The sequence below is a fragment of the Caretta caretta genome, chromosome 2 (assembly GCF_965140235.1).
Source record: "Caretta caretta isolate rCarCar2 chromosome 2, rCarCar1.hap1, whole genome shotgun sequence".
NCBI lineage: Eukaryota > Metazoa > Chordata > Testudines > Cheloniidae > Caretta > Caretta caretta.
The window spans coordinates 20,311,544-20,336,125 of NC_134207.1; the positions used below are offsets into that span (position 1 = coordinate 20,311,544).

The 24,582-nt window shown below is 43.8% G+C and overlaps 1 long non-coding RNA gene across 1 annotated transcript in view; it reads left to right on the top strand.

Annotated features, from left to right (window-relative positions):
- Positions 1-24,582, top strand: part of LOC142070727 (uncharacterized) — a 124,139-nt gene that overhangs the window by 86,130 nt on the left and 13,427 nt on the right. Inside the window, exon 2 of the long non-coding RNA XR_012666680.1 lies at positions 18,072-18,125. This is a non-coding gene — a long non-coding RNA (uncharacterized LOC142070727). The remainder of the gene's footprint in view (positions 1-18,071; positions 18,126-24,582) is intronic.

Sequence of the window (24,582 nt, forward strand, 5' to 3'; positions counted from 1 at the left end):
TTTATGAAGTATAGTTTAATGTATATATTCATTTATGATGTTTTGTTCACTCAGTTTTTACTCCATCCTTGCTCAGGGAATTCTACCATTATTAATTTATGATCTCCAGGTACCACCTGTACTGGTAAAAAGGATAGTAATGGGAGCTGTTCCTAAATAACCAGAGGTTAAATGTGTATAAGAACCTCCAGGATTTGGCCCAGATTGCAAACACCCAACAATAGTGTAAGGAAATAGTACACAATCAACCCAAAATGGAATGGCACTGAACTCAATTGCCCCCTCCTACCCCAGCCCCCTGCAAAAAGCCCTATCAACCAGAAATGAATGAACACACATACACACACAAAATATTTTAAAAATGAGGAGCTGGCAAAAATTGGAGGCCAAAAATTGTCTGGGATGGATTGTCACATGCAAAGATGCACTGAGCACAATGTTAAATTCACGGCATATACACAAAGAAATTAGACAAAAACATTGAAATATTCTTCCTGGTAGGTCGCAAGATAACACTACATCATTTCTTAGAATTCAGAATCCTAACACAAAGAACCAAAAATAGAGACAAACAAAGCAGGCTGCTCCTTAAGGCGGAGAGGCATAGCTCAGTATGCCTTGCTTTAGGCAGACTTACTGCTCCAGAGCCTGATTTCAGGCTTCTCTACAGAGCCCCTAGCCTGCAAGCAGGACCAGGAAACCCCTTACACTTAATTTGATAGCTTATAATTTTAACATAGTTTTCAATACACCGCACACCACAGAGGTATTGTGGTGGACGTCTTCAGGGAATCTACCCAGTAAATGGAGGCCCTGAACAAAAAAAAAGCCCTCACTTGAACCAGTTCAAATGAATTCTCACCCTGGAACAGACAGTAAGGGCAACACAACTGAACTCAGATGCTGTAGAGGGATATAGGGGTTCAAGCAGTTTGAGCCTAGATTATTAGGCAACATAGAAATGAAGTTGAAGATGGAAAAGAATGAGTAAAACTTAGGCAGAGCAGGAATGTTCCCTTCAGTATATTTCCTAGAGCTATGTCCAATCTAATTTGTGGAAAAGTGCACTTGCATAAATATTTTACACCATAAGTGTTCACATGGCCACCTTGAAAGCTCTGTGTGGGTTGGGATTCATCCAATTAGTGAGCAGAAATGGTACCATGTGACTTAGTTATTTGTGCTATCGGCTGGGTTGCCTGTGAATGCTTACTCACAGAGGAAGTATTGCTGGGACACTTCCCGATCAAGCTGTAGGCTGAAATATATTTGCCTAAACCTTTAATCAGATAACCACCCTTGTAAAAATTTGTTTGAGGCTAATTCTCAAACAGAAAAGGGTTAGAATTGTCTGACTAAATAGAGTATATTGTGTTTTCTCGCTGCTTTAGTACAGACTGAAGAATGGGTCATCCCCCTATACTGTTGGTGAGACCCATGGAAGCTGCCTTTGTGAGGCTAACCTCATGAAATTTCTCCTGTATCATAATGATGGAGGGTTGGCAGGGTTTGTCCTGCTCTTTCCCCTTTGCCCCCATGGAATAGCCTAGGGCAATCACGCCCAAACCTGTCCGATTTTCCAAGTTTGACAGAAAAAAAAGACAATCCACATAGAATACCTCTGGTTCTGTACTGCCTCTGACCCCTGCTCCTGGTGGTGCCATGGATGTCTGGGTAGGAAGGGGATACTACAGAAAAGACCACAGTTCAAATTCTTGGGGAGGAGCATTGGATCTTTGCTGAAATGTAACCCTAGTAAGGATCCCTACAACCAGAAGTAGGTCCTGCAACAACACCATAGAAAAGGGTCTAATTTAATACTGTCTATAACTGTGGTTTCTAAATTTTTGGAGACACCTAAGCCACAGAGTGAGGCATGAACTGGGGAAAGATGGGAGTGACCCTAACTCACCTGTGGGTCTAGTTGTAAGCATGCTCAAACCTCACCTACTGGATGGAGCTCCTGTAGATGAGCATACACAAAATGGCTGGCAGGGAAGGCTGCCCTCCCTCATAATTTTTAACCTAGTGGTTAGGGTACACCCAGACTTCAAGTCCCCCTCTGCCTGAATGCGTGCAGGGATTTGAACTGGGATTAGCATCCTGTAGGTGAGGGCTCTGACCACTGGTTTATGGGATATCCTGATGTGGGGCTCCCTCAGTCTTTCCTGTTGAAGTTGTTCCACTGTGGTTAAATAATTAGAGTCATGGGAGCAGACTGTGGGGGTCTCACCTTAGAGGTGATGCACTAACCAGCAGGCTTCAGAGTCATTCCCATGCTTGCTTGTTTTCTCTGGCCCAGCACTGAAGTGGGGGCATGGTGAATAAATAATGAAATAATCATTTGGGGGGGTATGTTTGTGTGAAAGAGAGCAAATGTGAGAGTGACTCTGCAGCCCAGTGGTTGCAGCACTCACTTGGGAGACCCAGGAATCAGTCCCCTTGCTCCAATGGCTTTTTAAATTATTTATCCACAGTGGAACACCTTCAACAGAAGAGCCCGAGGGGGCCTCCTATCAGAGTATCACATAGCCCAGTGGTTGGGGGCACAGCTGTCAGAGCCCTGTCCCGGCTGAGAACCCTCAACAATGGGCTAGAATTTATGAAGGAATGGCCCCTCCCCACAGCTTCTTGCAAAAACTGCATAGGTATGTCATGCCAAGAGAGGGTTTGCAGCTGAGAAACCCAAGCAGAGGGAGGTGCCTCCCGCAGCCTGGATTTTGGTGCCTACCTTCAAGAGGGGAGGAGATTAGCACACACCCCTTGGCTTGGCATTTCCATTGGCTAGCTTAGGCCAGGAGCTGCCTAGCATGTGGTTTCTGTGAATCCTATTCTGAGGTGCCTACCTCTCCCTATTCATTGTATAGGGAGCCCAGGTGCCAAACTCAGGCTTTGTGACGGTTTTTCTAGGCACCTAAAAGTTAGGTGAGGTGATGCTGAGCGTCCCAATGCCTACATTTCCATGTGGAGCTACTCCTTTGTTCTCCGCATCCCTGCTGCTTGGGAGATGCACAAAGGAACCCAACTGCAGTGCATAATAAGCACAACACGTTGACTGAACCATCAAACTGATGAACAATACAACAGATGCCATTGTTCTCACATGCAATATTTATATATACTAAATATATACACACACCTATATATATATAGATACAGATACTGCTTTTAATATACAATTGTTGTAACAGCTACAGCATATTACATGAGTCTCTGTCTCTCTCTCTCACACAGACATACACACCTTACAGCAGGGGTGGGCAAACTTTTTGGCCCGAGGGCCATATCTGGGTATGGAAATTGTATGGAGAGCCATGAATGCTCACCAAATTGGGGTTGGGTGTGGGTGTGGGAAGGGGTGAAGGATCCGACTTGGGGTGTGGGCTCTAGGGTGGAGCCAGAAATGAGGAGTTCAGAGTGCGGGAGGGGGCTCTGGGATGGGTTAGGGGGTTGTGGTGTGGGGGGGTGGTGAGGGCTCTGGCTGGGGGTGCGGGCTCTGGGGTGGGGCCAGAAATGAGTTCAGGGTGCTGGAGCAGGCTCCGGGCTCCGGCTGGGTGGTGCAGGCTCTGGGGTGGGGTTGGGGACGAGGGGTTTGGGGTGCAGTAGGATGTGCCAGGTTGGGACCAAGAGGTTCGGAGGGTGGGAGGGGGATCAGGGCTGAGGCAGGGAGTTGGGGCATGGGAGGTAGTCAGGGGTGCAGGCTCCGGGTGGCACTTACCTCAAGCAGCTCCGGGAAGCAGCAGCATGTCCCTCCTCTGGGTCCTACGCGGCAGCTCTGCACGCTGTCCCGTCCACAGATGCCACCCCTGCAGCTTCCATTGGCCATGGTTCCCAGTCAGTGGGAGCTGTGGAGGGGATGCTTGGGGTGGGGACAGCATGCAGAGCCCCCTGGCTTTCCCTAAATGTAGGAGCCGGAGAGGGGACATGCCATGTATGGGCGGGGCAAACTCCTGACCCCTCTCCCTGGCGGGAGCTCAAGGGCCAAATTAAAACCTCTGATGGGCCAGATGCGGGCTGTAGTTTGCCCACTCCTGCCTTACAGTATTACTTTGCAAACTTTTCTGTAATCAGGGTTGCAGAACACAATAGTCCATCAGGTAACCAATTACTTTTCTTGAAAGGGCACATTAAAAGTAACAGATTGTAAATGTAATTAAAGCAATCAGGCTAATTCATTAAGAACACATTTTCCCTCCTGAATATTTATATTGTACTGGTAATGAACCAAATCTCTCAAAAAATTATTGGCAACCACTCACATTATGTAGAAGAGGTAACTCTTACAGGCTTTTAATTATGTTTGTGTGCATTTTTTAAAATGTTGGCTCCTTATTATCCACAACCATCCTCTTTATGTCCAGCTTAATAAGATTTTAAGATTCCCCTCCATTGCTTGACTCCTTCCTCCAAACCACTATGTGTAGGTGGCTTCAAGATTAATTTCAGTGTCCTTTCTGATGCTTGACCTCTGACTTGCTCTCTGTCATTGACTCTCTTGGCAGTAATCCATCCCCCTGCCACTGTCCATTGCCAAATCCTCAGTCTGGTAACAAACACCCTTGCTACTTTCTTTCAGGTTTGTTGTGTCTTTAAATGTTACGTGTGTTTAAATGGATGACTTATGAGCTATAAGGTCCAGACTGCTCCCAACCTCGTGCTGGTGTGCCAGAGGGATCATGCAATGAGCACCTCCCGCGCTCATCCTTGAATGATCCTGCTAGGCCCAGGTAGAATTGCAGTGTGCATCTGTGGTGATTTTCAACTTGGGACTGCTCCCCAGTGTGTGCTTGGGGTGCAAATCACCTTGCAGGGAGTGGGGATAGCAGGCAGGAGGTGAGCGCATGGCTCTGACCCACACTCGCCTATCCACAACGCCCCACAAAGCTAGCTGGCTGAGGCTGCACCAACTGAAGGGATGGTGTAGCCTCTGCTCTCTCCACCTACGCTGAGGAACTCTGGTCTCCTGACACACATTCTCTCCTGGAGCTCCCTCTAGCGCTGTGTACTTCTGCTGTGTCCCCAAATACAGGCCAGTGGCGTAATGTGACAATCTGTCTCTAATAGAGCCCAACTGGTACCTACAGTAACTGGGAGCCTCAGGAATCCATGTGCCCTACACCATGTGCAAACCTTATCAGCCTACGTAGAGAACTTCATCAAAACTACATTTGCACAAATATCATTGCCAACAATGTTGGAAATCCTGGCTGTGCTCCTAGCTCCCTGAACATTGTATAATCTGTTGTGGTTGCCACTGCTCCTCTAGCCCAGGGGCCAGCAACCTTTGAGAAGTGGCTAGTCTTCATTAGTTTAAGGTTAGGCGTGCCAATAATACATTTTACGTTTACAGGGGCAAGTGGACGGAACTCCAGATTGGCAGCAGGCTGAGCGGGGCCGGCGGCCGGGACCCCAGGCTGGCAGAGGGCTGAGCCACTCAGCCCGCTGCCGGTCTGGGGTTCTGTCTGCCAGCTCCTGCCAGGAGGGGTCCCGGCCACTGGCCCCGCTCAGCTCGCTGCCGGCCTGGGGTTCCATTCATCCAGGCAGGCAGTGGGCTGAGCAGGGCTGGTGGCCGGGACCCTGGCTGGCAGCAGAGTGCCACCAAAAATCAGCTCTCGTGCTGCTTTTGGCACACGTGCCACAGGTTGTCGGCCCCTGCCTAGCCCCTCTTTTACATAATCCTCATGACCCTCTTCTTGAGCTTCCTTCCTTTCTCTCCAGCCGTCCTCCTCATAAGTTTTCCTCCTTGGTCATCTCAATTTGCAGTTTACTGTTAGTTGCCACTTTATTCCAAAGTTTACCCAACTTTGGGCCAGATTCTTAGCTGGTGTAAACTGATGTAATGGCACAGAAGTCAACAGAACTGTGCCAATTGGTGACCGTTGAGGCTCTGGCCTTTATATCCTCTTTCTCTGTGAGGAAATCTCCCCCTCTGCCCTCTCTCACTCTCACCAATGCTTGACTCACTTCCTGATTTCATCAACTCAATGTTTCCAAGGTTAAGAACATAAGAACGGCCATACTGGGTCAGACCAAAGGTCCATCAAGCCCAGTATCCTGTCTGCTGACAGTGGCCAATGGCAGGTGCCCCAAAGGGAATGAACAGACAGGTTATCATCAAGTGATCCATGCCCTGTCACCAAAACCCAGCTTCTGGCAAACAGAGGCTAGGGACACCATTTCTTCCCATTCTGGCTAATAGCCATTGATGGACCTCTCTTCCATGCATTTATCAGCTCCCTTGTGAAGGCCCATTATAGTATGGGCCTTCACAACACCCTCTGGCAAGGAGTTCCAGAGACTGACAGTGCGTTGCGTGAAAAAAATATTTTCTTGTGTTTGTTTTAAACCTGCTACCTATTAATTTCATTTGGTGGCCCCTTGTTCTTGTAGTATGAGAAGGAGTAAATAACACTTTCTTATTTACTTTCTCTATACCACTCATGATTTTATAGACCTCTATCATATCCCCCCTTAGTCGCCTCTTTTCCAAGGTTTTCCTGGGCAAAGAGAATGTCCTCAATTACTTTCCATTTACTCTGTCCACTTCATTGACTCTGAATACAATCCAAAAAATCTGTCAACTTGGCTTTTCAAATTCTTGTTCAAAAACATGACCTTATAATTTCCAGCTTCCTTACCCAACCCTTCCATTCAGCTTGCTCTGGGCTACTGTCAACTCTGCTGTTGATGGCAGAACCTTTAGCAACTCTATTCCTACCTTATGTCATTCCCCTAACCTGATACTCAGTCTCAGCTGTGATCCCAACCTTTTCAAATCCCATAAAATAAATCTTTTCTCTTTTAAATCCCTACCAACTTCCTTTACTTGTATCTAGCTAGTTATCTTACTCACCCTCTCATCCTTGCATGCTGTATTTTATAAATACCTGTATTTTGTGATGCACCATAGGAAATGGAATAAATAATATAAATAGAATAAAATTATGTTTTAAATTATGTGTGTAAGAGCCTACAAAAATACAATGAAAAAATTCCATCTTGTGAATCTACGTCAGACAAAAATGTGATCTTCATACCTTTGCAACAGTCTTATTTTCTAAAAAGCTCAGGTTTTTTATTTGAGCTTTAATGCGTGTTATCAATATTTAAAAAAACTCCTAAGGGAACTGATCTACTACCTGAGAGTGATTTGTAAGACACCTAAAATATATTGGCTAGGAGATGATATTAAAGTGAATGTTCCATAAAATATAAATCAGTGAACAGTTACATTTCCATAAGCAGAGGTTGGTGGTAACAATAATGATGTATTTTAACCAATCGGAATAATTAATTACAGGCACTTTTTAATACTGATTTTTTAAAATGAAGAAGTAACTGTGGCATATCTCTGAAGAGAGTTTATTAAAAATAGTATTTTCAAACAAAAGACTTGTACTTAGGTGATTTATGTAACTTGTAAAATCTTCGGGTCAGAGACTGTTTTGTCCTGTGTTTGTACAGTGCCTAGCATAATGGATTCCTGGTGTGTGACTAACATTGCCTGGTGCTATTGTAACCCACACACCTTCTGGGTGTGGTGTTCTATCCCATCTCATGGCACCAAGATCACTTAAAGAGACAGGTAAAATGAGTCTGCTCTACAGTCTTAGCTAAGAGGCCATTGGTTTTTAGCTTATGCGGTAGAGGCTCATGCTTTAAGCTCCAGAGGTCCCCGGTTCGATTCTGCCTCCTGACGGCTGGGGTCTGTCGGCATTACACTGTGGTAATACAAATAATAATTTTCGTAAGTACCTGATGACATTTTTGTTGATTTCTAAATCACAATATCAGTTTAATCTGAGATACAACCAAACAAAGCCTATTAAGATGATCATGAACTTTAAAGTCTAGCCACAGTCCAAAAAACTTAAATGTGTTGTTTTTTCTTTTTTTTAAAACGCAAATGCATTAATCTGTCATCTGCTTTTCCTTCCTACTTATTAAGATATTTGTGCATGTCTTGTCAATGGTGGCAAAGCAAACACAGAAAAAGTACCTGACAGTTTAATGAGGCTTGGGTAACATGTTTCTTTGAGGTGATCTCTGCATATTTCTATTTGTAGACGTCTCCCCTTCCCCCCAACTCCATACCCCTAGTGCTGCTGACCTTTAGGAACCGTTGAAGAAGAAGTCTGTTGGGATGACATCTGTTTTCTAACTAAAAGGTCCTGCTGTCTCAAATGATCACATAATGTCCTCTAAGGTGGTATGGGCAGCCACTCTGAATGGTTACCAACTTCCTGCAAGAATCATCTCTGACTTTAACCCAATGAAAGCAGGATGGAAAAGACCCCTTGGAAGCCCTAAACCATGATGGATGGATGGTGTCAACAGACACCTGCTCCTCATAGGCATCCAACCATATTTGGCTCAGGACAGAACATCACAGAGGTGCCTAATTTGGTTTCGTTCCTCTATGCCATCCAGGCAACCGCATGAGAACGAACTTTGGGATGACACGAGCACCCTTTTAAGTCTACACAGCATCTTGAGTCTCTCAGCCCCAATCAACAGACTTGGGGGTTGCAGGACTCATGCTAGCCCTCTAAACATCGCTGTGCAGACAGCACTTTGAAATTGTGGCTCAGGCTGGAGTTTGGGCTCTGAAGCCTAGGAAGGGCCATGGGCTTCAGAGCCTGAGCACCAGCCTGAGCTGAAACTTCAAAGCACTATCCGCACAGCTATTTTTAGAGTGCTAGCATGAACCCTGCTAGGCCAAGATATCGACTCAGACTGGGAGGACTGCTGTGTAGACATATCCGAAGAGTGTTCACCAAGGACCTGATCCAAAGCTGACAATGTGGAAAAAACTGAAGTACTCAATGCTTTTTTTGCCTCAGTCTTCACAGACAAGGTCATCTCCCAGACTGCTGCACTGGGCAGCACAGTATGGGAAGGAGATGAGCAGCCCTCAGTGGTGAAAGAACAGGTTAAGGACTATTTAGAAAAGATGGACACGCACAAGTCCATGGGGCCAGATCTAATGCGTCCGAGGGTGCTGAGGGAATTGGCTGATGTGATTGCAGAGCCATTGGCCATTATCTTTGAAAACTTGAGATGATTGGGGGAGGTCCTGGACAACTGGAAAAAGGCAAATATAGTGTCCATCTTTAGAAAAGGGAAGAAGGAGAATCCAGGGAGGTACAGACCAGTCATCCTCACCTCACTCCCTGGAAAAATCATGTAACAGGTCCTCAAGGAATCCATTTTGAAGCACTTGGAGGAGAGGAAGGTAATAAGGAACAGTCAACATGGATTCACCAAGTACAAGTCATGCCTGACCAATGTGATTGCCATCTATGATGAGATAACTGACTCTGTGGATATAGGGAAAGCGGTGGACATGATATACCTTAACTTTAGCAAAGCTTTTGATACGATCTCCCACAGTATTCTTGCCAGCAAGTTAAAGAAGTATGGATTGGATGAATGGACTATATGGTGAATAGAAAGCTGACTAGATTGTCGGGCTCAATGGGTAGTGATCAATGGCTTGATATCTAGTTGGCAGCTGGTATCAAGCAGAGTGCCCCAAGGGTCGGTCCTGGGGCCGGTTTTGTTCAACATCTTCTGTAATGATCTGGATGATGGGATGGATTGCACCCTCAGAAAGTTCGCAGATGACACTAAACTCATGAATTATGAGGAGAGGCTGAGAGAACTGGGCTTATTTAGTCTGCAGAAGAGAAGAGTGAGGGGGGATTTGATAGCAGCCTTCAACTACCTGAAGAGGGGTTCCAAAGATGATGGAGCTAGGTTGTCTTCAGTGGTGGCAGATGACAGAACAAGAAGCAATGGTCTCCAGTTGCAGTGTGGGAAGTGTAGGCTAGATATTAGGAAAAACTCTTTCACTAGGAGGGTGGTGAAGCACTGGAATGAGTTATCTAGGGAGGTGGTGGAATCTCCATCCTTAGAGGTTTTTAAGTCCCGGTTTGACAAAGCCCTGGCTGAGATGATTTAGTTGGGGTTGGTCCTGCTTTGAGCAGGGGGTTGGACTAGATGACCTCCTGAGGTCTCTTCCAACCCTAATCTTCTATGATTCTATGAAAGCTTAGTGAAGCCAACAGGAGTCTTTCTAAAGGCTTTGGATCAGGCCCCAAGTATTTGGCAGTGATGGCAGCATACCATGGGTGTTGGGCAATATATGTGTGTCTATTCCTGGGCAATTGTGTGATTCAGGATGGCATTCATTAAGTATTAGAGTAATCACTGGAAAGATCATGCCCCTTGTTTCAGGCCCTAGGTCTGCAGCTGAACTGGGGAACATTTACCCTGATATCCACTGAGAAAATTTCCTCCATTGGGGCTGTTCTAGACCCAAGACAAGCTAAAGATTTTGCTCCAGAAGAGAAACTGTTGAACTACATTCATCCTGGAACACAGCCCTCAAAGGCCAATGAGATTCTCTCTTTTGCATGAGGGGCTTCTCTATGTATCTGACAATTTATTCCCAACTGTGGATGAGACAATTGCAGCATCAGGGTGTTAGTGAATTGCCTTCTGAGTGTAGAGGACATGTCGATTCCCAAAGTAGAACTAAAGGACAATGTGTGATGCTGGCAGATCAGGTGCTAGCTCAAGCCAAGGTCCCCATGTCTTCACTGAATCCAGACATACAGAGCTGGAATCAATCTGATTTACACGTGTGTTAATGTTGTTAAAATAGGCATTATGATTATAAGAATGTGTTTTGTGTTTAGACTTTATTAAATGCTTGTGAGTTGCTGCCTGCATTAATCTCACTTATAGCATCTGTATCCCATACTGTAAGGTAATATTTAATCATCTGTATTGTAATTAGGTCTCTGTGACTGTGCAAATTACCCAACAGTAGAGAGACATTAACTAGTATGAAGTGCTGGACTCCAACAGAAATTGTTGCATCCTCCCCAACAAGAAAGGCCCACCCACACCAGATCGACTATTGTGGGACATTAAAGAGGACAAAAGACTTTGTTAAAGATGTTGTTGCTTTGCTCTCTCCCCATCTCCCCCATGCATGTGAATTCCTCCCATCAGCTCAGCTCACAACTCAGAGGACATGGGAGGAAGGGAATAAAACCTCCTAACAAGAACAAACTGTATCTCTGTGCTGCTTGGACTCTGGGGAGAAAGGTTTTCTAGGCAGGAGCAAGAGAATCCCAGTGCTTAGCCTGCGTTAGCCCGAAAGGACATATGGAGCTTGCTTATTACAGAGGCTTCTATTACGTCTGAAACTTAACATTGTAACTCATTTGTGTGTGTATTTTACTTGCCTCAACCTTATAAATAACTGTCTTGTTTCCTTTTCCTATTAATAAATCTGTATATAGTTTATTATATGATTGTCTACAAGTGTTGTCTTTGCTGTAAGATGGTGCAACTGACCTGGAATATATGACTGGTCCTTCGGAACTGGTAGTAACCTGAATGTTGCTATAATTCTTGGTGTAAGAGACCATGATAAAACCTGAAATCCATTCAAACTATACAAACTGTAAAGCACTAATATTTTATTTGGGAAGCTCTTCACATTTGAAATCCATACACACGAGCATCATTGTTGCTTTAGTCACATGGTTTACTTTTTCACCTGAAATCCTTAATGAAAATGTCACTAAGCAGTACATTATACAGTTGTGTGTAGACTATTTTGCATATTAAGTAAATGCTCTTTCAGCTCTAAGGTTGCTGGATGACTGTAATTATATTTGAGCTAACTATGAATAATCTGTTTTATTATTAATAGACTTTTGATGGATGAGGACCCGCGGGCCTCCTCCCTTGGTTTCCTGACCTTCCTTTGCAGGCACGTGCATATTGACTGCTAGGAGAGCTAGTTTGTATCTTCTGGCTAATGAAACAGGAGGAAAAAACCGGCAGCTTTTACACTGTACTGTGCATGTGTTTAAAAGTTCTCTCACTCTTTTTAAAAAATTATGTCCCTATACCTGCTCACCTGCTGTTCTTCTCCATTTTCACCAGAATCTGAAAAGCAAATGCTTAGAGGATACAATTTAGAAAAGCTTTGTTAGGATGATAGTTGGAGGTGACTGATGCAAGGAAAGCTTGCATATATAAGAATCTAGTTCCAGATTTTCAAGAGTGGCTAGTGATATCGAGCACTTCTGGTTTTGGGCGCCCCAACTTGAGACACCAAATTTTCAGAAAGTGTTGAGCAGCCTCTGAAAGTCAGGCCCCTTCAATGCAACTCAAGTTGGGCACCCAAATTCACTAGCCACTTTTTAAAGTGTTGCCCTGTGTGACATGCCCACCCAAGAGCACATAGTCAGTCAGTGGCACAGCTAGGGCAGGAGCCCAGGTCTCCTGCTTCTCTCTGGTTGGTAGATCAGACTCTCATTTAGGCACCAGCATGAAATCACTCACTCTTCCATGCTACTGACGGCATCCACCACCTCATTGTTCACAGATGCATGATTTTTCACTGGTGCAGCTGCAGCGTCTCCACATATTTGCTATGCAGGTGGGGTAGTGTTAGCTATTTGTCTTCAAAATGTCATGGCTACTTCCTTTCCAAGCACTGCAGTAGAGCTCTTAAATCTTGCTATAATGAAGTGGTAAACGCTACTGTCAAACTTCATGAATATTCACATTAGAATAATTCAACTAAATCCCAAGGCACCAGGGAGCCAATTGAAAATACATATGCACAGTAGTCTGTTTAGATGATGGATCTGAACAATACTTCAACCTTCAAATGGCTCAACATGACATGCAAATAATTGCCTGTGATTGCAACATGAACCAAAGGTTTAGTTATTGATTCTTCAGCTTGGCTGTTATTGCCAGTTAAGTATTACAGGAAGCTGTCACAACAGATTTCTTGGTGGATGAGGGAGAGGAACATTAACGCACTTTCAATATCTTGTAATAAAAATACTGAACCGGGACAGCTTGCAGACTAAGTACATTTTGCGTTGTCATTGAATAGTTGAAATGGGTTTAAAACAATTAATTACTTCTTTAATCAGATTTGCTTAAATATGTTTTTCTATCAGTACAGATTGTTCTTGATTTAATCAGTCAATAAATCATACTTTGCCATAGTCAGTGGATTAGGATGTGATCAATCCACAGTGAAGTAAATGGAAACATACCCGTTCGAAAAGAATACTCATTAGGGTTTGTTTTTTTAACTTCAGAATAAAAACCTGTCTCTACATTATGGCTGCTATGGTAAAAATAAAATTAAACCCATAATATAGAAAGAACATATAATCGGTGAATATGCAAATAGCATCCTGGAAAATATCTATATTTAAAAACAAGGCACATACACATCTCCCTGTGTATTATTCATGCAAATTAATTCAGTGGATAATGCAATGTACATTGCAGCACATATCTTAATTTAGGGCAGAATTATTCCACTATCATCTGTTTTCTCTCTTCCCTGTCTCCTAAAAACTTGTATTTTTATTTTATACTTCATATACGAAGACAGGATCCGTTCGGAAAATTAGAACAACCTCATCATCACCTATGTTGTCCTCTTCTGTTGGGCCTTAATTTGTCAAAACACATAAACACATTCTTAAGTCCCATTGGAGTCAACAGGGATGAAGAGTAAAATTTTCAAAAGCATCTGAGAGCCTAAGTCCCATTGTCTTGCCATGAGATTTAAGTGCCTTTGAATGTTTTATTCAAATGAAGTTAAATATGTGCCTACAGTTAGGCATATGCTTATTGCTTTGTTGAATCGGGGCTTTAAGAAATGACTATGAGGCTGATGTATCAATATTCTCATTGACTACTCTGGGCTTTACATCAGGCCCCAAGTCGCTCTGTATCTCCTTACATTACTGCATCTCAAGCTGGTGAGCTTCTCCATCATACCCTTGTAGGCCTAGAAATAAGAGAAGGAAATAAAAAGGGAGGAAGTGCTCATAGAACCAGCAGAGAGATGTGCTGCTAGCAACAAAAGCTCAATTGCAGCCAGTTAGTCTCTGTAGGCCAAATCCCACTTGTCTTACTGATGGGAGTAGCTCCAATGAAATCAGCGAGATGTAGACATGTGAGGCAAGCACCTGCCCTGTCTTGACCCAAACTGAGCCTGTAAAATAGGCTTCTCAATAGAAATGTTCTCTGTAAATGTGAATATCCCTAGAAGACATGAAGTTGTAGTGGGGTTATGATGCATCCTATAAAAATTACTGTTGCAAGCGGTAGTGTTTATAAGCATTACTGGGATTGCTCATATCCAGAACTGTTATGCTCTGGTTTTTAAAGAATGTGGTAGATCTTTCACAAGTCACAAATATTATAGATACTTTCCTGTTTATTTACAAAGTTTGCTAACAGTGAAGAAAGATTTTTATTAAACCCAGCAAAAGAAAACGAGAGAGATTCTGTTCCCATCCTAGTCCAAGTACACCAGATGGGTGTGTTGGGGCCATAGAGGAGCCAGGGGAAAATTCTTTTGGTGTGGACACAGAATAGAGTTGCCATAAGCAGACATTGACTGCCTCTCTTGCAAGCCCTGGTGCAAGAGTATACCAGAGCAGGAAGGGGCATCCTGGGGCAGCTGAGATATGCTGGGTGTGGGAGTGAACATCTGCAGAGTGCACACCGGCCAGCAGGGGAAATCTGAGCAGCTCCAGATACACAGCAGCCCATAGGCAGCCCTTCGGATGCTGCCATAAATCAAAGCACCTTCTCAACAGTCTCTGCAGATGTCAAGGTTCCTCCCCCACTCTGAACTCTAGGGTACAGATGTGGGGACCTGCATGAAAAAACCTCCTAAGCTTATCTTTACCAGCTTAGGTCAAAACTTCCCCAAGGTACAAAATATTCCCCCCGTTGTCCTTGGACTGGCCGCTACCACCACCAAACACTGGTTACTGGGGAAGAGCTGTTTGGACGCGTCTTTCCCCCCAAAATACTTCCCAAAACCCTGCACCCCACTTCCTGGACAAGGTTTGGTAAAAAGCCTCACCAATTTGCCTAGGTGACTACAGACCCAGACCCTTGGATCTTAAGAACAATGAACAATCCTCCCAACACTTGCACCCCCCCTTTCCTGGGAAATGTTGGATAAAAAGCCTCACCAATTTGCATAGGTGACCACAGACCCAAACCCTTGGATCTGAGAACAATGAAAAAGCATTCAGTTTCTTACAAGAAGACTTTTAATAAAAAATAGAAGTAAATAGAAATAAAGAAATCCCCCCTGTAAAATCAGGATGGTAGATATCTTACAGGGTAATTAGATTCAAAACATAGAGAACCCCTCTAGGCAAAACCTTAAGTTACAAAAAAGATACATAGACAGAAATAGTTATTCTATTCAGCACAATTCTTTTCTCAGCCATTTAAAGAAATCATAATCTAACACATACCTAGCTAGATTACTTACTAAAAGTTCTAAGACTCCATTCCTGTTCTGTCCCTGGCAAGAGCAGCATACAGAGAGACACAGACCCTTTGTTTCTCTCCCTCCTCCCAGCTTTTGAAAGTATCTTGTCTCCTCATTGGTCATTTTGGTCAGGTGCCAGCGAGGTTACCTTTAGCTTCTTAACCCTTTACAGGTGAGAGGAGCTTTCCCCTGGCCAGGAGGGATTTCAAAGGGGTTTACCCTTCCCTTTATATTTATGACAGCAGAGGTCCCAACTTTCTTCTAACTGGTCTCCCTCTATTCATCTTAAATTAGCCCAGTCCATCAATTTAACTTAAAACGAGTCAATCAGCCCTTAAACTACAGGACATGCAGTCTTCCTTTGTCTCCCTGTCTGTTTCTTGAAGGCACCCTAGAATGGGGCTGTTGCCCCTCTGCTATCCCAGGCCTTTCTGCCTGCTCACTGGCACATTTTGCAGTGCAATTCAGACCTGTGAGAGGTTGTGTCACCACCTGCCCTGTAACCCTGGGTGCCTTAAAATGCTCTACTACTGTGGCTCACAGCCCGGACCCCACCAGCTGGCAGACAAGCATGTCATTCCCTGAGTGTGTTTGTTTGCTGTGCAGTCCTGGTTCAGCACTCTGACCCCAGCAGCCTGCCTACAACACAAAGGCCCCACCCTGGTCTCCACCAGCCTTGGTTACTACTTGTAGGGTGACTACAATACATCCCCAATTCCAAATTTTCACAGAACCGTCTGCCCCGATGTGTCCAGACCTTTCCTGGAACTCTCAGGTAATTAATTCTGGTTCCTTTAAAGAGACAGAAGCACAGATTATTACTTTAACTGGAAGTAACAATCTCTTCAGTTCCAACACACCACTGGGTAGGTTTAGATTAAAAATAAAACAAGTTTGTTAACCAAAAAGAGAGAGGTTTTAGATAAGTTCAAGTACAAAAGATAAAGAAAAATGGTTACAAACAAATAAAGTAAAATACACTTTCTATGGTCTAAGTCAACAACCTACAACCTTGGTTTAAGGTAGATTTCTTAGCAATCTTTTTCATTACATCTGTAGCTGACTAGCTGTGATTCAGGGCCTTCTTCCACAAAAGTACAAGGTGCTGGTTTCCCTAGTCTTCCTTGGTGAAAGATCTTTGCCTAAGCCAGTTTTTCACTTATATTCAGTCCCCCGAGACTTCAACTCCTTTGGTTAAAGGACCCATCTTAGCCTGCAAGAGCTCTGCCCCCTTTTGTCTGCCCAGTGATGGATGCCAAGATAGCTTCCTCTCCCTCCTTATATCTTCCCAAACTCACTATTTTGTCCCCAGACTCAGGATGCCCTCATGCTGTTCTTTCTTTCCTGTGGACTTCCCATCCCCGCACTGATTCATATGTAAATGAGGCTTTCTTTCGTTTTGATCACACGTTGCTTAATTTCATTGGAGACAGATAACTGCCTTCCCTCCTGTCTGAGAAAAAACTGGTTTCTCCCTTTGTTTGGTCAAAGACTATACAGTATAACATAATTAAGTATTCATAATTCCTCATATAGTGTTAATAAATACATTTTACAATGATATTAATCACCAGTACGTCCTTAGCTTTTATAAGAGACAACACTCGATGATGCACTTTTATAATACGGTAATATTGTATATAATGAGTTGATTCAATTGCTTATCAATTGAGGTTCAGACCCTGCAAGGGGTTGTTGCCCCCATTCACGAGGTTGATGGCTTAGTTTACCTTTTATGTAAATGTACCTTCATTGTTTCTGCCCAATGATCAGGTTGCTCAGACAAACAAATACACATTCCTTTGTCCCAGGCAAACTTTGGTTATGCATTGCTTGCCAAACACTTTATAAGAAAACATAATTTAGCATGTTATTCAAAACTCTTTGTACACACCCCATACTTACATCACACAAGAATATTAATGATCAGTGAATTATTTGTTTTCCAATGATATCTTATATGACAGTTTTTAGATACAGAGTATGATAACAGTGCATTAGGTGTAATGAGCACGTCAGGTCTGACAATAATTGCTGACACAGAGTCGTGAACCACAAATGGGCCTCTGTGTCACATTCATCTCTCTCTTTCTCCTTCCTTTATAGCTGGGTTTGTTTTCCTTACTGGTCCCAGCTGTGGGTGCATGTTTCCTTGACTGGCAGTTCTAGCAGCTGTGCTGGAGTGTGGTGAGCCTGGTTGCCTGTAAGGGGGGGAAGACTCTCATCTTCCTTCTGCCTGAGCTCAGTAAGGGATTTGTAAATCCCATTGCTCCCCCACCTCCAGGCTGCTTTACTTTTGGCTCCCAGAGCAGCCCAGAAGCCACAGATGCCCTTGTAAGAAATTGATGTGTCACGCCTCTGAGCGATGTAGCTTACATCGACCTAACACGGTGCCTACACCATGCTGTGTTGGTGGGAGACGCTCTCCTGATGACTTACCTTCCACCTCTCGGGGCGGTGAAGTACTGCTCTCCCATCGACTCATTGCATCTTCACCAGACCAGCTAAATCGACGCCGCTGTATCGATCGCAGCAGCACTGATTTAGTGTGCCATATAGACAAGCCCATACCGCTTGCACATTACAGCAGCTTCTATTACTTTTTGAAACCTAAGACTGCAACTCATTTGTGTGTGTGTTAACCTGCTTTAACCTTGTAAATAACTCTCATTTCTTTTCCTTAATTAATGAATCTTTATTAAATTTGTTATAGGACTGGCTACAAGCATTATCTTTGGTTTGAGATTAGAGGTGCAACTGACCTAAGGTAAGTAACCAGTCCTTTGCGACTGGGAGTAAACTGAATATTGATGTGATTTTTGGTGTAAGGGGCTATCTATCACAAAGGGAAGCTTGCCTGAGCGGCAAGAGAGGCTGGAGTGCCCAAGGGGACTATCTGTGACTCCATGTTAAGGCTGGTGTAGCGCCTGAGGAGTTCACCCTTGGTTGGTGAAATCTAAGTATAGAACTCACGACCAGTTTGGGGTTTGTGTCCTGCTTCTTAACAGTTTGCCCTGAGGTTGACATGCATGTTCATGAGCCACTCTAGGAAATCTGACCTCCACTAACCCTGTCTCAGGTCCTCTGGCTTCCATAAATTCCCACCGATGACTATGTTGCCATTCTACAGTGCAATCTCCATCCATCCCATAAGGAGCAGTCAGAAATCACTCGGCTATTAAATGTACAGCTCCCATGGACTTCCTATGGACTTCAGTGTGTGCCACCAGTACTCAGCACATCAGAAATTCAGGCCATTTATTTATCTCTTCAAATTTAGGCTACTCCATTTTGAAAATGTGGGTCCCTTTCAAAGTACCAGTTCCCTGATGCCCCCATTCTGAAAGGTATTTAAATACCATGCTGAATCAGGGTGTAATATCGGAAATACAGGAGACTTAGGAATGAAAGGAGAACACACCAAACATTAACAAATAAGGAGCTGGGCTAATCCAAATGAAATAATATCCCACAATAATACCTGTCACAAAAAGAATGAAAACTTTCAGGATAGGGATGGTAGGGTTTGTCATCAACTATTTCAGACATTTCTTTCACCTGTTTTTAGTCCTACAGAATGACGCAACTCATTGAATCTAAATTGACTAGCGTAGTGAAGCAAAGATGCTGAGAAAGAATTATCTTGAGCATGTTGCAACTTGAAAGTGATACTTTTTCCTTACTTGTTTTCTTTTGTGTATGTGAATAGATTCAGATCATCAAGGTTAGAATGTTGTGTTTAAATACATTATTCACTAATATTGTGCTGTAGGGCAGAATTTTGCCTTTTAACCCCCCTTCAACCAGATATACTCAGACTGATTTTTAAGAAGTTTACATGTGGTGATAATAATCAGCTGATAATTGCATGCTAATTTCCCTGAGAAAACAGACCAGCTGCCTATAATACATTGAACACCTCTTGATATTCTATTTTGTTTTGAGCTCACGCTAGTCTTGCAAATATTTATGGCAAACTGCCTTCCTGGACCAATCTATCATTTTTAAGAGAGGACCAAATGAAATGATTAATCAAAGGACTTGCCAGTTATTGTCTGCTCCTGTTAGCTTCAATTCATACATCATCAGAGGAAAAAACCCTATCAGTAACCATAGGATGTTATCTCTTTAGAAACAATATTTTCTTCAGCTCAATAATTCACATGTTTTATCTGATGACAGTACCCAGCATTAAAATACTGGCTTTCCTAACATTTCTGTATCAAATGAAACTAAACTGAAAAGTTCTAGGCTGCACGTTCAAAGACCTATAACAGTTTCCCTAATCTAGGCTGAAGTAACTGTTTGCAGCTAGTTTCAACATGGCAATATTGATTTCGACATAGGTGTAAGGTGACACTGGAACCATTTAATTTAATGTATGTCAGATTTATCCACAAGGCATTGATATAGCTAAACAAAAATGATACAGTCTAAAGAACAAGTACAGTGAAATTCTTCCATGGTGCCTTGGTTTTGTTTTTCTGAATAATAATTTTGCTAAAAGCAGAGGTTCACTAGTGGCTTGATCTAAATCCCATTGAAGGCTTTGGGTCCAGGTCACAAGAACCACATTATGGCTGGCACTGCTTGGCTCCTTTGTAGCCTCTGCAGAGAAACCAAGATCGGACTAAATTCACAGACGAATCCAAACCTCTGTCTTCTATGCAGCATTCCTATTTTTGGTTTCTTTTTTTCAGCTGTTTCGTTGCTTCAAGTCAGAAACATCTATCTTATTTCTGACGCAGCTGGAGCAGGTAAAGAAATGAAAGAGTGATTGAGCTCCTTCTCATGCAGCCACTCTATTCCTGACTTCCCTCCTCAATATGGTTCAGTTCTAGAATCTCCATGGTTTGCAGCAAGAACTTGAAATTTGGTACAAAAATAATCCTAAAGTTAGAGAGGAACACATGGCTGTCTCTGTGAAAATCCAGCCAGATTTGGCCAAGTTTATAAATCACAGAAAATTGCCACTTGCTTAAGTATAGCCATCACCATTTGCTCAAGAAACTCCCTGAAAAAGCACAGGAACAAATCTGCACAGACAGACCCCTAGAACCCCGACCAGGGGTATTCTATCTGCTACCCAAGATCCATAAACCTGGAAATCCTGGACACCCCATCATCTCAGGCATTGGCACACTGACAGCAGGATTGTCTGGCTATGTAGACTCTCTCCTCAGACCCTACACTACCAGCACTCCCAGCTATCTTCGAGACACCACTGACTTCCTGAGGAAACTACAATCCATTGGTGATCTTCCAGAAAACACCATCCTGGCCACTATGGATGTAGAAACCCTCTATACCAACATTACACACAAAGATGAACTACAAGCCATCAGGAACAGTATCCCCGATAATGTCACTGCAAACCCGGTGGCTGAACTTTGTGACTTTGTCCTCACCCACAACTATTTCACATTTGGGGACAATGCATACCTTCAAGTCAGTGGCACTGCTGTGGGTACTCACATGGCCCCACAGTATGTAAACATTTTTATGGCTGACTTAAAACAACACTTCCTCAGCTTTCATTCCCTTAATGCCCCTACTCTACTTATGCTAAATTGATGACATCTTCATCATCGGGACCCATGGAAAAGAAGCCCTTGAGGAATTCCACCATGATTTCAACAATTTCCATCCCACCATCAACCTCAGCCTGGACCAGTCCACACAAGAGATCCACTTCCTGGACACTACGGTGCTAATACGCGATGGTCACATAAAGACTACCCTAGACCGGAAACCTACTGACCGCTATGCCTACCTACATGCCTCCAGCTTTCATCCAGACCACACCACACGATCCATCATCTACAGCCAAGCTCTACGATACAACCGCATTTGCTCCAATCCCTCAGACAGAGACAAACACCTACAAGATCTCTGTCAAGCGTTCTTAAAACTACAATACCCACCTGCTGAAGTGAAGAAACAGATTGACAGAGCCAGAAGAATACCCAAAAGACACCTACTCCATGACAGACCCAACAAAGAAAGTAACAGAACGCCATTAGCCGTCACCTTCAGACCCCAACTAAAACTTCTCCAGCACATCATCAAGGATCTACAACCTATCCAGAAGGACAATCCCTCACTCTCACAGATCTTGGGAGACAGGCCAGCCCTCACCTACAGTCAGCCCCCCAACCTGAAGCAAGTATTCACCAGCAATCACACACCACACAACAAAAACACTAGCCCAGGAACCTATCCTTGCAACAAAGCCTGATGCCAACTCTGTCCACATATCTATTCAAGGGACACCATCATAGGACCTAATCATATCAGCCATACCATAAGAGGCTCGGTCACCTGCACATCTACCAATGTGATATGTGCCAACAATGCCCCTCTGCCATGTACATTGGCCAAACCGGACAATCTCTACGCAAAAGAATAAATGGACACGAATCACATGTCAAGAATTATAACATTCAAAAACCAGTAGGAGAACACTTCAACCTCCCTGGTCACTCAATTTCAGACCTAAAAGATGGAATTCTCCAACAAAAAAACTTCAAAAACAGATTCCAATGAGAAACTGCAGAATTGGAATTAATTTGCAAACCGGACGCCATTAAATGAGGCTTGAATAAAGACTGGGAGTGGATGTGTCATTACACAAAGTAATAACTATTTTCCCCATGCTATATTTTCCCCTACTGTTACTCACACCTTCTTGTCAACTGTTTGAAATGGGCCATCCTGATTATCACTACAAAAGGGTTTTTTTCTCCTGCTGATAATAGCCCACCTTAATTGATTGGTCTCGTTACAGTTGGCATGGCGACACCCATTTTTTCATGTTCTCTCTGTGTATATATATCTTTCTACTGTATTTTCCACTGCATGCATCCAATGAAGTGGACTTTAGCCCACAAAAGCTTATGCCCAAATACATTTGTTAGTCTCTAAGGTGCCACAAGTACTCCTTGGTTTCTCTGCTGATACAGACTAACACGGCTACCACTCTGAAAACTGTTTTAATGAGATTCCTGCCACCTGAAATGTTGGAAATCTAGCATGATCAGCTGTTCTTGTGAGATTTACACTATCTAGCTTTAAATCTCATGTAAACAGCTGTTCTCCTGAGTTCCAGCAATATCTATTTGAGAACAGCAAAACACATCACTTCTGTTTTTCTATTCTGTTTGGAACCAAAATCGTATAGGAGCATTTGGATCTTGGAATTTGATTTCTTTCCCCATACGCCCTAAAATTCAAAGAGAGTTGGCTACAAGGTTCAGATTTTGGCTAATCTAACACTGTACAATCTGGGGGTTTGCCTTGTTCCTTTGATCCAGAATAATAAATTGGCCCATGTTCATGTTCATTCAAAACTGGGCCTAGATTTGCAACTTTTGATACACTTACAATGAAGCCTGAAAACAGCGATGTTGTTCTGCATTTCATTACAACCATTTCACAGTGCTCTACTGTAGAGTCATCCAGAAACCGAATGGCTAGGTCCTGAATAAAGGTTATGAGGAAGCAAATTATGTGACAAGCTCTATTACCTCTGGCAATTTGTGTTTCTGCTTGCATTCAAATGCTAAGGAGCAAGTAGTGAGTGACAGAGTAAGAACATGTGGTTTCTAAAAGGAATGTTGTAGTTACATGGTACTGCACCTTGCCAACATGGCATTCTTATAACATTATCCCTTACAATTACTAGGGCAGCTGAATAAATAATATGGATATTCTATATAAAAACTTGCTTCAATGAAACTATAAATTCTGCAGAAATTACGGTACCCATTTTCCAGGGGTTTGGAATAGGTTTCCTGAGCCTTTCAGTCAGCTTGTCTGTTTCAGAGAACTATTCTGGTGAAACTAATGGATGTTGGTGACAAAGTTTTCTCTATAGTTGGCCTGGAATTGCTCCCTAAGGGTATGTCTACACTACGGAATAAGGTCGAATTTATAGAAGTCGTTTTTTTAGAAATCGGTTTTATATATTCGAGTGTGTGTGTCCCCACAGAAAATGCTCTAAGTGCATTAAGTGCATTAACTCGGCGGAGCGCTTCCACAGTACCGAGGCTAGAGTCGACTTCCGGAGCGTTGCACTGTGGGTAGCTATCCCACAGTTCCCGCAGTCTCCGCTGCCCATTGGAATTCTGGGTTGAGATCCCAATGCCTGATGGGGCTAAAACATTGTCGCGGGTGGTTCTGGGTACATATCGTCAGGCCCCCCGTTCCCTCCCTCCCTCCGTGAAAGCAAGAGCAGACAATCATTTCGCGCCTTTTTTCCTGAGTTACCTGTGCAGACGCCATACCATGGCAAGCATGGAGCCCGCTCAGGTAACCGTCACCCTATGTCTCCTGGGTGCTGGCAGACGCGGTACGGCATTGCTACACAGTAGCAGCAACCCCTTGCCTTGTGGCAGCAGACAGTACAGTACGACTGGTAGCCGTCATCGTCATGTCCGAGGTGCTCCTGGCCACGTCGGCTGGGAGCGCCTGGGCAGACATGGGCGCAGGGACTAAATTTGGAGTGACTTGACCAGGTCATTCTCTTTAGTCCTGCAGTCAGTCCTATTGAACCGTCTTATGGTGAGCGGGCAGGCGATACGGACTGCTAGCAGTCGTACTGTACCATCTTCTGCCGAGCAGCCATGAGATGTGGATGGCATGCAGTCCTTCTGCACCGTCTGCTGCTAGCCAAAGATGTAAAAGATAGATGGAGTGGATCAAAACAAGAAATAGACCAGATTTGTTTTGTACTCATTTGCTTCCCCCCCTCCCCTGTCTAGGGGACTCATTCTTCTAGGTCACACTGCAGTCACTCACAGAGAAGGTGCAGCGAGGTAAATCTAGCCATGTATCAATCAGAGGCCAGGCTAACCTTCTTGTTCCAATAAGAACGATAACTTAGGTGCACCATTTCTTATTGGAACCCTCCGTGAAGTCCTGCCTGAAATACTCCTAGATGTAAAGACAGCCCCTTTGTTGATTTTAGCTCCCTGAAGCCAACCCTGTAAGCCGTGTCCTCAGTCGCCCCTCCTGGCGTCAGAGCAACGGCAAACAATCGGGCATCTGAGAGTGCTGTCCAGAGCAGTCACAATGGAGCACTCTGATGGGGCTAAAACATTGTCGCGGGTGGTTCTGGGTACATATCGTCAGGCCCCCATTCCCTCCCTCCCTCCGTGAAAGCAAGGGCAGACAATCATTTCGCGCCTTTTTTCCTGAGTTACCTGTGCAGACGCCATACCACG